The sequence below is a fragment of the Diceros bicornis genome, chromosome 13, assembly GCF_020826845.1.
Source record: "Diceros bicornis minor isolate mBicDic1 chromosome 13, mDicBic1.mat.cur, whole genome shotgun sequence".
Taxonomy (NCBI): Eukaryota; Metazoa; Chordata; class Mammalia; order Perissodactyla; family Rhinocerotidae; genus Diceros; species Diceros bicornis.
Window position 1 is genome coordinate 39,820,862 of NC_080752.1, and position 10,741 is coordinate 39,831,602.

Below are 10,741 nucleotides of genomic sequence, written 5' to 3' on the forward strand. Positions count from 1 at the left end.
TCTTTTTAAGATGAAAAACATGTTACACTAATAAAAACAAGATTAAAGTTAAGAATTTTCAACACCACAAGACAGAATAAAGCCTCAATTTGGGTTTGCTATCTTATTAGAATTATTTAAACATTTTTCTCAAATGTTTATTGATAAGCAGGATCACATAAATCATACACTGAGAATCCACATAAGTGTTCAGCTGCTGGAGTACAGATACTCAAACTTCTTTCTTCAAGGCTATTACACTATACATCTAAAGACACAAATATTCTACCCTAGAATCTTTGGGTAAATTCTAAGAAGCACTTATCATTGCTTTGACTCATTTTCCAGATTAAAATATAAAGCAACACAAAAACTGTGATATGTGTTATTTTTTTAGATTTTTAATTTTTTTTATTGCACTAACAGTGGAAAAATACAGAACGCTTCACGAATTTGCGTGTCATCCTTGCACAGGGGCTGTGCTAAGCTTCTGTGTATCATTCCAATTTTAGTATATGTGCTGCCAAAGCGACCACTACAAATGTTATTAAGAGAGTAATGATAGTGACTTTTCAGAAAATATGGGCCAGATCTTTTATTAATGTAATATTTCACATCATTAATAATCTTCCTCTGGCAGACATTTATTTTTTTTTGTGAGGAAGATTAGCCCTGAGCTAACATCCTTGCCAATCCTCCTCTTTTTATTTATTTATTTAATTTTTTTTGCTGAGGAAGACTGGCCCTGGGCTAACATCTGTGCCCATCTTCCTCCACTTTATATGGGACACCACCACAGCATGGCCTGACAAGCAGTGCATCGGTGTGCACCTGGGATCCAAACCCGGGCCGCCAGCAGCGGAGCGTGCGCACTTAACCGCTAGGCCATGGGGCCAGCCCCTCTGGCAGACATTTAGACTACACCAAACAAAACTAACCTGAAAATTTTGTTAAAGAGAGCTAGTTTTCTTAGAGCCAGATCAACTGATCAGTTATAAACTCAAAGAAATGACTTGAGAGCTTAGGCAGTGAACAATAAGCCTTCAGCTCTTCCCTAATATAGCATGACATTACTGTCATGGTGACCTTAAATTCAAGACTAGTGAGTACTGAGAATCCCTGATTCTACTCTGAAAAACCCAACTACTTTAAGCAATGGACCAAATTACACAGAATTCTAGAAGCAAGATGTTACAATCCTTAAGAATTAAAAGGTTTTTAACAAAAATACTGATATCGGTTGACCTATATATTGTTTTCCAAATGGCTCAGATTTTCATCCAACAGAACAGCAGAAAATACCCTGAATAATCTAAAGCCATGATTATTGCATTTTAAAAAAATGTTTTAAGACCACCTTTCTTTCTGTTTCAGGTAAGATAACATTTTCTGTAAGAGTGCATAAGGAAAGTAGGTTCTCCATACTACCAATTTTAGGGCTAAGTATACCGGCTTCTTTTATGTGTAATTCCGTATGTTGCGCGCGCGCACACACACAAACACTCAGGTCTGAAAAGTGAAGCCCTTTAACAAACTCGTCCACTATGTCCTTGAAAAATGTAGAAGGACTGAAATCAAATATTAGATGATGGGGATGGTTTAATATACCAATACTTTAATAATTTTTAAACACTAGATAGAACTAGATAGATAGAACTCAGGTATGAAAATAAATTTGGATTCGGTGAATAAAATATGCAGAAGTGAAATTTTAAATTTTTAAGTCACTTGGAAAGTGGCACCTCTTTTCAAATCAAGTATAAGCTTGCCTAGGTAAAAAAATGGCTTTGAGACCAAAATTCAATGATATTCTGGCCGAAATTTTTATAAATGAATGATGGAAGAAAAGCAAAACAAACGACAACTGAACTGTCAACATAACACACAGACATATATAACACCTCAGTGATACACTTTAATCTAGGACAAAATTATTTTACTTTAAATTCAAATTGGTTGGCTTTATTTCAGGCATAACAAAGAGCTTTAAAGTAAACATAAAATTTAACATTTAGTTCTAACTTCACAGAATTAGGCTAATTTCTAGTCTAGTAGTTAAGAGCATACACTTGGATTCAGGCAGAACAGGGTTTTTGAATTCTGGCTTTTCCCTTTATAGATAGGTGACCACTAACTATATATAACAAATCACTTAATCTCAATCTCTGAGTTCCTCACATGTAAAGTAGGGACAAGACCATCTACCTTACAGGATTGTTGATTACATGATACACAGAATGTAAAGCGATTCCTTAACACAGTGCCTGGTACACAGTATTTACACCACAGTTAGTAGGTATTGTTAACCTACCGTGAAAAAACAGCTTGGTGTAAGAAAAACAGCAGAGTATCTGTCTTCAATACTTCACATATAATGTATTTTATTTTTCAAAATAAAGTTTCAGCGTTGAAAATCAGATTATTTTATCAGTTATCAGGAACTACCTTTTAGCCCCTCTTTCTATAACAGAGATATCTGCCATTTCTATTCTCCAAGAGCATTTCCCATCTGTTCATCTTAATGCCATATAAACTGTCTTCAAAAAGTCATCTTTAATGATTTTTTCCTTTAATTTGATGTAGCTTTTCACCACCCAAGATTTACTTTGATCTAATTAATGAACGTTATAACCTTTTTTTCCAAAGTCAGAAATTTCAAATAAATAAATAAAACCACATAGGTATTTTTAGTAACCCATTAAGTTTCCCTTTCTGAACGTTCATAAGTTATTTTTATTTTATCTTCTATGACTCATCGTAACCTGTTTTCCGATCTAATTCCTGAACACACATGCCATGACAAGTTCCTCAGCGATCGCATCTTTTTTGCTTTTTCCTTCCAACTGTTATTTTCCCCCAATTCCCTAAAACTATTAAAGCCTGTTTTTCTAAATTCATTTCATTTTCTTCCAGACTATGGTCCTAACCTTTCCCTGGGACCCTAAACACTATTAACATTTGTGGTGGCCTTTACCAAAGTTTTTAATCTCCAATTAGATCCAACTAGATCGTGCCAATCATTGCAAACATTTTATCTTTTCCACTAAGGTCTGCTATGAAACTCCCCCCAAATGTGAGATAATCTATGACCTTGCTACTCCAAGTGTTGTCAGGGATATTGGCATTATCTAAGAGCTTGTTAGAAATGCAGATGCTTGCGCCTCATCTCAAATCTACTGAATCAGAATCTGCATTTTAACAAAATCTCCAGGGATTCCCACCCACATTAAAGTTTGAGAAACACTGATGAGTGGTGAATTGTGATCTGAACAGTTTAACCAGAAAATTAAAATAATCACCAGGAGTTCCTTCAAAATTATTTTGATAAATGCAACAAATGGTCTCATCTTTTTTTTCCTACATTTTGGAAAGTCAAATAAAAATAACATTACAACTAACAAACCTACCTACACGACTCTTCCATGATTTAAAAAGAAGTTTCAATAACAATATTTATTGTTGGTTGTATTTAAATAGATCAAATTGTTTCCCACACCAATTCTACATAGCTTATATTTAAATATGATTAATCTGGTAAGGTTATACTTCTTAAAAGGAAGCATGGAAAGCTTCAATGTGACAAGCCAATGCTAAAATATTTAGCGTACCATCTAACCAAAAATATTTACCATACAATAATTTGCCAGACGTATACCCAAGACCTTCTGACCAAATCAATTCACGTACTTGAAGAATAGAAAACTATATAAACACCATTATAATCAATAGGTTCAAATGAAACCAGAATTTGTTTTGGTAATATTTTGATCAATATAAGACACAAAATTTTCAAAATAGTGATTTAGCTGATAAAAATTTGCAGATTTAAAGGATTCCTGGTTGAAGTATGAGACTAATCCCCCAAGCACACCTGTACAGGAATGTTTCTGTCTCCTAATCTATTAAAAAAGTGCTTGATATAATATGATATCTTCAATAATGCAGTATTTTCATATTTAAGGAAACATTTTTCCCTTTACATATTTGAAAACTGAGGTTGAGTTCCTTTGTTGGTCAGTTACTATACTTGACAATATTGATCCTCATCTTTACGCCTGTGGAAAAGAATTTTAAAGTGATCAAACCTCACATCATTTTAAAAGGCATGACTAAGTTGTCTCATTTTATGACTAATTTAACCTCCTGCCCTCTTAATAAATGGACAGCTAGGCCTGAAAATCACCTTTTGGGAATTTTAAGTAAATAGCTGAATAAAACACTACTCTTGTTTATTAGTTTTTGGAGGAAATGTGTATACATGATCGTGATTTCAGTGACAAATTTCAAGTCTAAGTAAATAGAAATGTGACTTTTTTCACAGCTATAGGCAGAAGATATTCCCCTATGTGAATATAATACACTCTACAGGAAAATACCTAATAAAATCTTGTTATTTCTAAAAATAAACTAAATAAATTCAGAGCTTTAGGTAGAGCCCTAAGACACTAATAGAGCCTAACCTTAAAATGATTGTCAAAAGCAATCTCCCCTGATTTTTGGAAAAATACACCAGTCAGTGAGCTGTCCCACCCCCACACAGTCCCACTCTACCCTCTGCTCTGCCAACACCTAAAGGTGCCCAAGTTTAGATATTTTCGCTGTTAGAACATTCCTTCCTGTCTCAGAGAGTGATCTTTGTTTTGGGACAAAAGGAAAGCAGCAAAAACAGTAAACTCTTTATGGAAAATACTGACCTACAGAAGTATTTTGTCTACTCTTCTTTTCTTAAAACAATAGGGTAATCACTTTTTCTTCCCCATACCTCACACTTATTTAACAGTCTTCATTCAAAAGAGTCAAGGCAGAATATATTACTACTCCTTCTAAATAGTTTCTTACTCAACTTGTTTATGGATCATTAGGTCTCTACCACCTTCCTCGGAAATCTTTTTTGTTATTAATGGTACAGTCTGCAGAGGAATGAGCACATTACTTCAAGGAAATTTCCATTCTGAGCTGCTGAACTTCTACCTTTTTGACTGGTAAGGAACTAAGTATACCCTCAAGGAAAAGAAATCACCAAAAAAACTACTTTATTAGGGCTATCTTCAAGAGAATGGGATCAGTACGAAAACAGAAACCCTTAGAAAGTGTACTTTAAGAAATAAAGTGAATGCTCTTTATATGGTACACTTCTTGTACATTGGAGATATTTTCCGATGATGCATCTAAACGCTTCAACACAGCCGTCCTCAAATACTCCCTCATTACTTCTCCTTCACTTGCCGGCATGTCATGTTAAGGGGTCAAGGACACTGAGGGAATAAAATGCCTACTGAAAGCACTGTACAAGTGTTTCCCTTTGCCCACTTCTGTATGTTTTCTAAGATCATTTCCAATGTGGATACGCCACAATTTCATCAGAAAATCTCTCATGGCAGCCTGTTACGCCAAAGCCAATATTCCTATCTGATGCCTGTGGACCCAGCTCTAAGCCCAATAAAGCTACTTTCTGGCACTTTAATAAACCCCCTTGAGTTCAGTCCTTTTATTTTTATTATCCCACTCCCTCACTACTTTCCCTTGAACAGGTGCCCAATATCTAGTATTAAATTTGAGGACAGGAACTCCATTTGACTACAAAAGTCTCAATTACAGAACTACTGAATCTGTTTTGCACAATTAAACCCATCACACCCCACCCAAAATCACCAACACAACATTTTTAACATGTTAGATTTTATTAAAAATATTTAACATTGTACAAATATTCCAATACAGTTACGATGCCTGAACACTGTACCAAAAGCATGATTTTTATTAAACTGCTGATTAAATGGTCTTGCAAATGTTCCTACTCATGTTACTGTATGCGTATCAGCAATGTAATGTTTGCAGGAGCTTTCAGCTCAATTATAGAAATAGCCTTTAACACAGTACTAAACATCACAATAGGATTCATTAAAGTACAATTCTACTTATGTTACTGAACAGGCTAGAGAAGTCCCTTTTGTCCAACCACCATAAATGAGAAATCAAGATAAGCAATGTTCAAGGGATCCTAACAAAGTTTCTACATAAAATGAAAGCTCTTATTTATATCAGAGGAATTTAAGTTTTCCCCCACAATGCCTCCTCCTTTTCTGATCCCATGAAATGTATTTTGTTGGTAGTGTATAAAAGCCAACAAATTTGCACTGCATTTTCCTTAACTTATATGAATTCCAGAGAATTACTTGAGTGTTCCTACTGCTTACTACAAAACTTTCAAAGGAGCACATCATGAAGTGCAATCTTTAAACTTCTATACCCTGACTTTTCTATCACTGATACATGCACAAAATGTGTCACAGAAGAAACAAGTACCTTAACACATTAATGCAACCACTGCAATTCTTAAAGTATCCTTTCGTTGTAGAGATGTACAGCTAGTCTACAGCAAGCTTACAGATAAGGGTTTATATTCATGACACTGACTAGCACATGTTTAACCTCTAGGAGATTCTTCCTAGACTGATACACCCAATCAATAAAGAAGGCATAATACTGAGGAGGTTCTTCAGGCATGAAAATCCATAATTACTTTTAATCAGTGCTTATGCTATATGACAATTATTTTTCATATGGTATGGTCATAAATGCCTAGTTATTAATTCAATTTCCTCAATTAATATTTTACAATCATGGAATCCCCTACTGAGTACGAAAGATTTTAATCTTTAGCAACTGTCTAAAAATTGACTCTTAATTCTTCCAGTATCTACTAATCCCACCAGCTGTCCTGGGTTTCTGATGAAACACTCAAGTTGCTGATAGATTTGTGTTTCTGCTATGTTCAAGGTCCTAATATTTTAGCCATGTAATTTCCTTTTGACCCAAAGTCATTATTATCAAATGTATCTTTAAATTGAGTCCACTATTGTTTATCAAACTGCTAAAACTTTCAAGTTTCATTTTACAATGTTAAGACTTCTTTTGGAGAATTTTTAAAAATAATTTCAACACCTTCCTATTTTTACTAATATTAGTGTGCAATAAACATCTCTTAAGATGCATTATATGCTAATCTATCCAATAAAAATGAAATATAATAATGTAAATATAATGAAGGTATTACAGGGATTGAAATCACAGTAAAATAAAGCAAATTTATTGTCTCTCCAACAGACTGTATTTAGAGTCTATCTTGATCACTTAAAATATACCCTGAGTATTTCACTACTTCATACTTGCAGGCCCTTCCTGTTAATATACCGATCTGGGAATAAAGAGTATGAAGTACTTATTACATGTTCCTATCAAGAACAGAATTATTTAAAGGTTTATTGTTCTACAAGGCTGACATAAATGCCCACTTATAGTATGTGGGCATTCTCCCACACTTAAATGCCCCACTACTGATAAAAAAAAAAATAGGAAAAAAAAAGTTCTTACCAACAATTCCACTGGTTATCGTCCCCAGCGAACCCCACCTAGCAAGTCGACATCATGACATGTCAGGTCAGGGCAGCCTCAACCTCGCTTCCCTGATAGTCAGGTGATAAAAGGAAGGAGTTAAAACAGGAAAAGTACACTTGCAGATTTCTGGATAACATCTGAAAATGATTAAAAAGTAAAAACAAAACAAAAACCCAGAGCTTCTGGTAACCTCTAAATAAAAAATATATATGTATATATACTTAAAAAGAAAAAAAAAAACTTTTCTAGAAAGATTAACAGTAACTACTTCAAATTAAATATTTATATTCAAATTACTGACCAATACATTAAATATGCAATATTTTTAAAGCATGGTGTTTGTATTTTAAAAATAAGAACTAATCACAAACTTCTAATGCAAAAGTAAACATGCCTGGTTAATGATTTGTCATTCTGGATTCTCTAGTCAGTCACCCAATCCACCGTGTTACTCAGAACTAAGTTAACAGAAGCTCCCATTCTTAGAGAAAAATAAACACACTTATAAATCCAGTGCACTCTTTCTATAAGGCTTTTTCTTAGCTGCTCACTTAAGAGACTCCATATAATAAAGGACAACACTAACATTAACATTTCTTCCACATACTTCAGTTGGTTTTAATATCGGACAGCTCAGTATAATAAAATTCTCTTTGGAAAAATCAAAACAGCAAATTTTAACATATTTAGATGTCTTTATAAATGGCAAGTAATAGCCTTATAGCAAGTATTACTGGAAGGGTTTGGTTTTACAAATAATACACAATTAATAAAACGTAGGTATGATTATCCAAATGGGCAGGAGGCAAATGATGTAATGAGTTTCAAGAATATTATATGGCTGTATGCTAGAAACGGAATTTTATGTCCCTTCTCTTTTGGAACTTAAAATATGTAATTTATTTTGATACATGCTGACCTTTTTAAAAAGAGGGTTCACCTCCTAATTCAGATTTCAAAGTCAAATGAGAGAAAAATTATCTACTAACAGAAAGCATTGGGCCTTCTTATGCAGAATAACCCCAGTAACTAAAGAAAACTGAAAAACTATGCTGAACTCTTTTGTTTAAAAAAACTAACTACAGAACCATAGTAACTCAATTTCCATATCAACTGATCAAATAAACTTGGATTTATTAGAAATATGGCAACTTATTACAACTTTTTTGCTTTTAAAAAATTAAAACACCGTCATATAAATACATACATTTAAGCAACTGCTATAAATGAGTGATCAAATAAAAATTAGCATTCCATTAGGGGAAGGGGTATATTTATGTCAATCTCAGGAGGGTATCTAAAAAAAAGAGATCTACCTCAATATAAAGTAAATATATTTCCCAACAAACCTTACTGTAGCAGGCTCATAAGTGAAACAAAGTGAACTAGGTTGGGGAACAAAAAAGATGGCAGGAGAACAGGAAATTAAATTTTCCAGAACTCATAATTTGTGCCTCTTTTAAAAAAACACATAAAGCAAATCTAGACCTCCCTCAATTGACATTTTTCAGGTTTATATATTAGATTGTTAGATTTATTTCTGTGAAAAGTTGAGCTCTGAATCTATTTTCTCTGAATGCCGCTACAGCAGAGGTTTACAACACATCAACAAGAGAAAAGCTCTAAAGTGAGATTTAATGTTTATACAGTTGTTTTTCTGTTAAATAAAATAGCCACAAAAAAACCTATAAAGTAATATTAAAGGAATATTTCTATAGATGTATTTTTAATTGATAAGAGTAAAATATAACTTGCAATTAAAGGAAATGATTTTGACAGGGAACCCAAGTTTTGTTCTTATGTTTTCGCTAGGGTTTATATTTTAGGATGGGTGAGGGAAGCATGATAAATTACTTTTTCAGTATCACTTCTATTCCCATTCCTAATTTTCTTCATGATAACTTTGTAGCTGATACCATCTAATTTTTAAGAAATACAAACAACTCAAATTTTATTTGTAGACCCTTTCTTTTTTCAAAGAAAAATCAGGGTTTTAAGTGTAATTTATAGCTATAGCTTCAAATCATACTTTCAAAGTTCAAAAGCATCATTTAAAGAATGTTTGGTGTCTTTACTTGCATACATGGGTGTAAGAAAAACAACTGGATTTAAGCTTTACAAAACAGATACCCATGTTAACTTGAAACTACTATAAAACAAACATATAATTCCTTTATCAGTTTCCAAAAACATAATAGGAATTTAATAAGGCCTGTTAACTTACTATGTAATGAGAGTACTTTTACCGTACTATGTAAACGAGAGTACTTTTAAAGAGAAATGAGATATACTGACTTTCATAAGCAAATATTAATTTTCTTATTCAAGATCAAAAGAGAAGCCATGAAACCCAAAATACGATCTAACCAAGCTAACAAGGAATTAAATGGCTTATGATTTTGAAATCGAATATTGCTGTCATAAAAGACACCAAACAGGAACAAAACACAAAATAAAGGTGTGTCCATTTTAATTATTCCCCAATGGCTTATTTTTATAATTTAAAAACAATTTAGACCCACCTAAGAATAAAATGGAAGGGAAAATTTTATGGTAATTGGAAAGTGACCCAGACTTATCTGCACTGTAAAAGTTAGGATTCTTTTGTTCCTCCTATTCTCAAGCAAAAAAGGCATTACAATAAATCAGAATCTCTAAAGGAAACAGGGAAATAGATATTAAGGCTTGGCCAACAGAAACTTTAGCCATTAGGGATAGTAAATAAATAAATAAATAAGAGGTATTAACAGAAAGTCAGAAGTATGACTACTGGATATTTTTAAGCCTCTTTTATAAGGCATGAGTGTTTCTCAAAGCAAATTTACATAGCAATAGGAAACTATATTCCTAAACCAGTAACTGAAGTGGTAGTCATGATCACGTATACTAAACTGAAGTTTAGTCCGCAGTGCAATTGACGCCACAGTATTAACACTTTTTCCTGTTACATACATTCACTTATCCAGCAAATAAGGTCTTCAGACAACAAATTATCCTCTATAGAAAGAATGTGGGTCAAAATAAATTGCAGTCTGCTTTCTCAATCCCATTTTATTTAACGCAAATTATCCAATGCCTGCAAGAACGTTCAAAAGCCTTTGAACCTGTTTTTAATAAAAATAAAGGGTAAAATTTCAAAATTAGAAAAGACTATGAGAGAACACCAATCAATGAAGTGCTATTTGGAATAAATACTAGAATTTAGACTAATCCTCAGTCTGACAGCCACGATACATATTGGAATAGACAAGAAATTTTGCCTGAATTTGATCACTCACATAGGCAGTTATACTTGGAAAACAATATTCCTTGCAAGAATTACGAATAAAATAATGTTTTAGGACACAATTGAATTTGAAATAGG

The 10,741-nt window shown here is 33.2% G+C and overlaps 1 non-coding gene across 1 annotated transcript; it reads right to left on the bottom strand.

The window, feature by feature from the left end:
• Nucleotides 1-408: 408 nt before the first annotated feature.
• LOC131413258 (U6 spliceosomal RNA) lies at nt 409-515 on the bottom strand. The gene has a single exon (XR_009221922.1). It is a non-coding gene; the product is annotated as a U6 spliceosomal RNA (small nuclear RNA).
• Nucleotides 516-10,741: the final 10,226 nt, after the last annotated feature.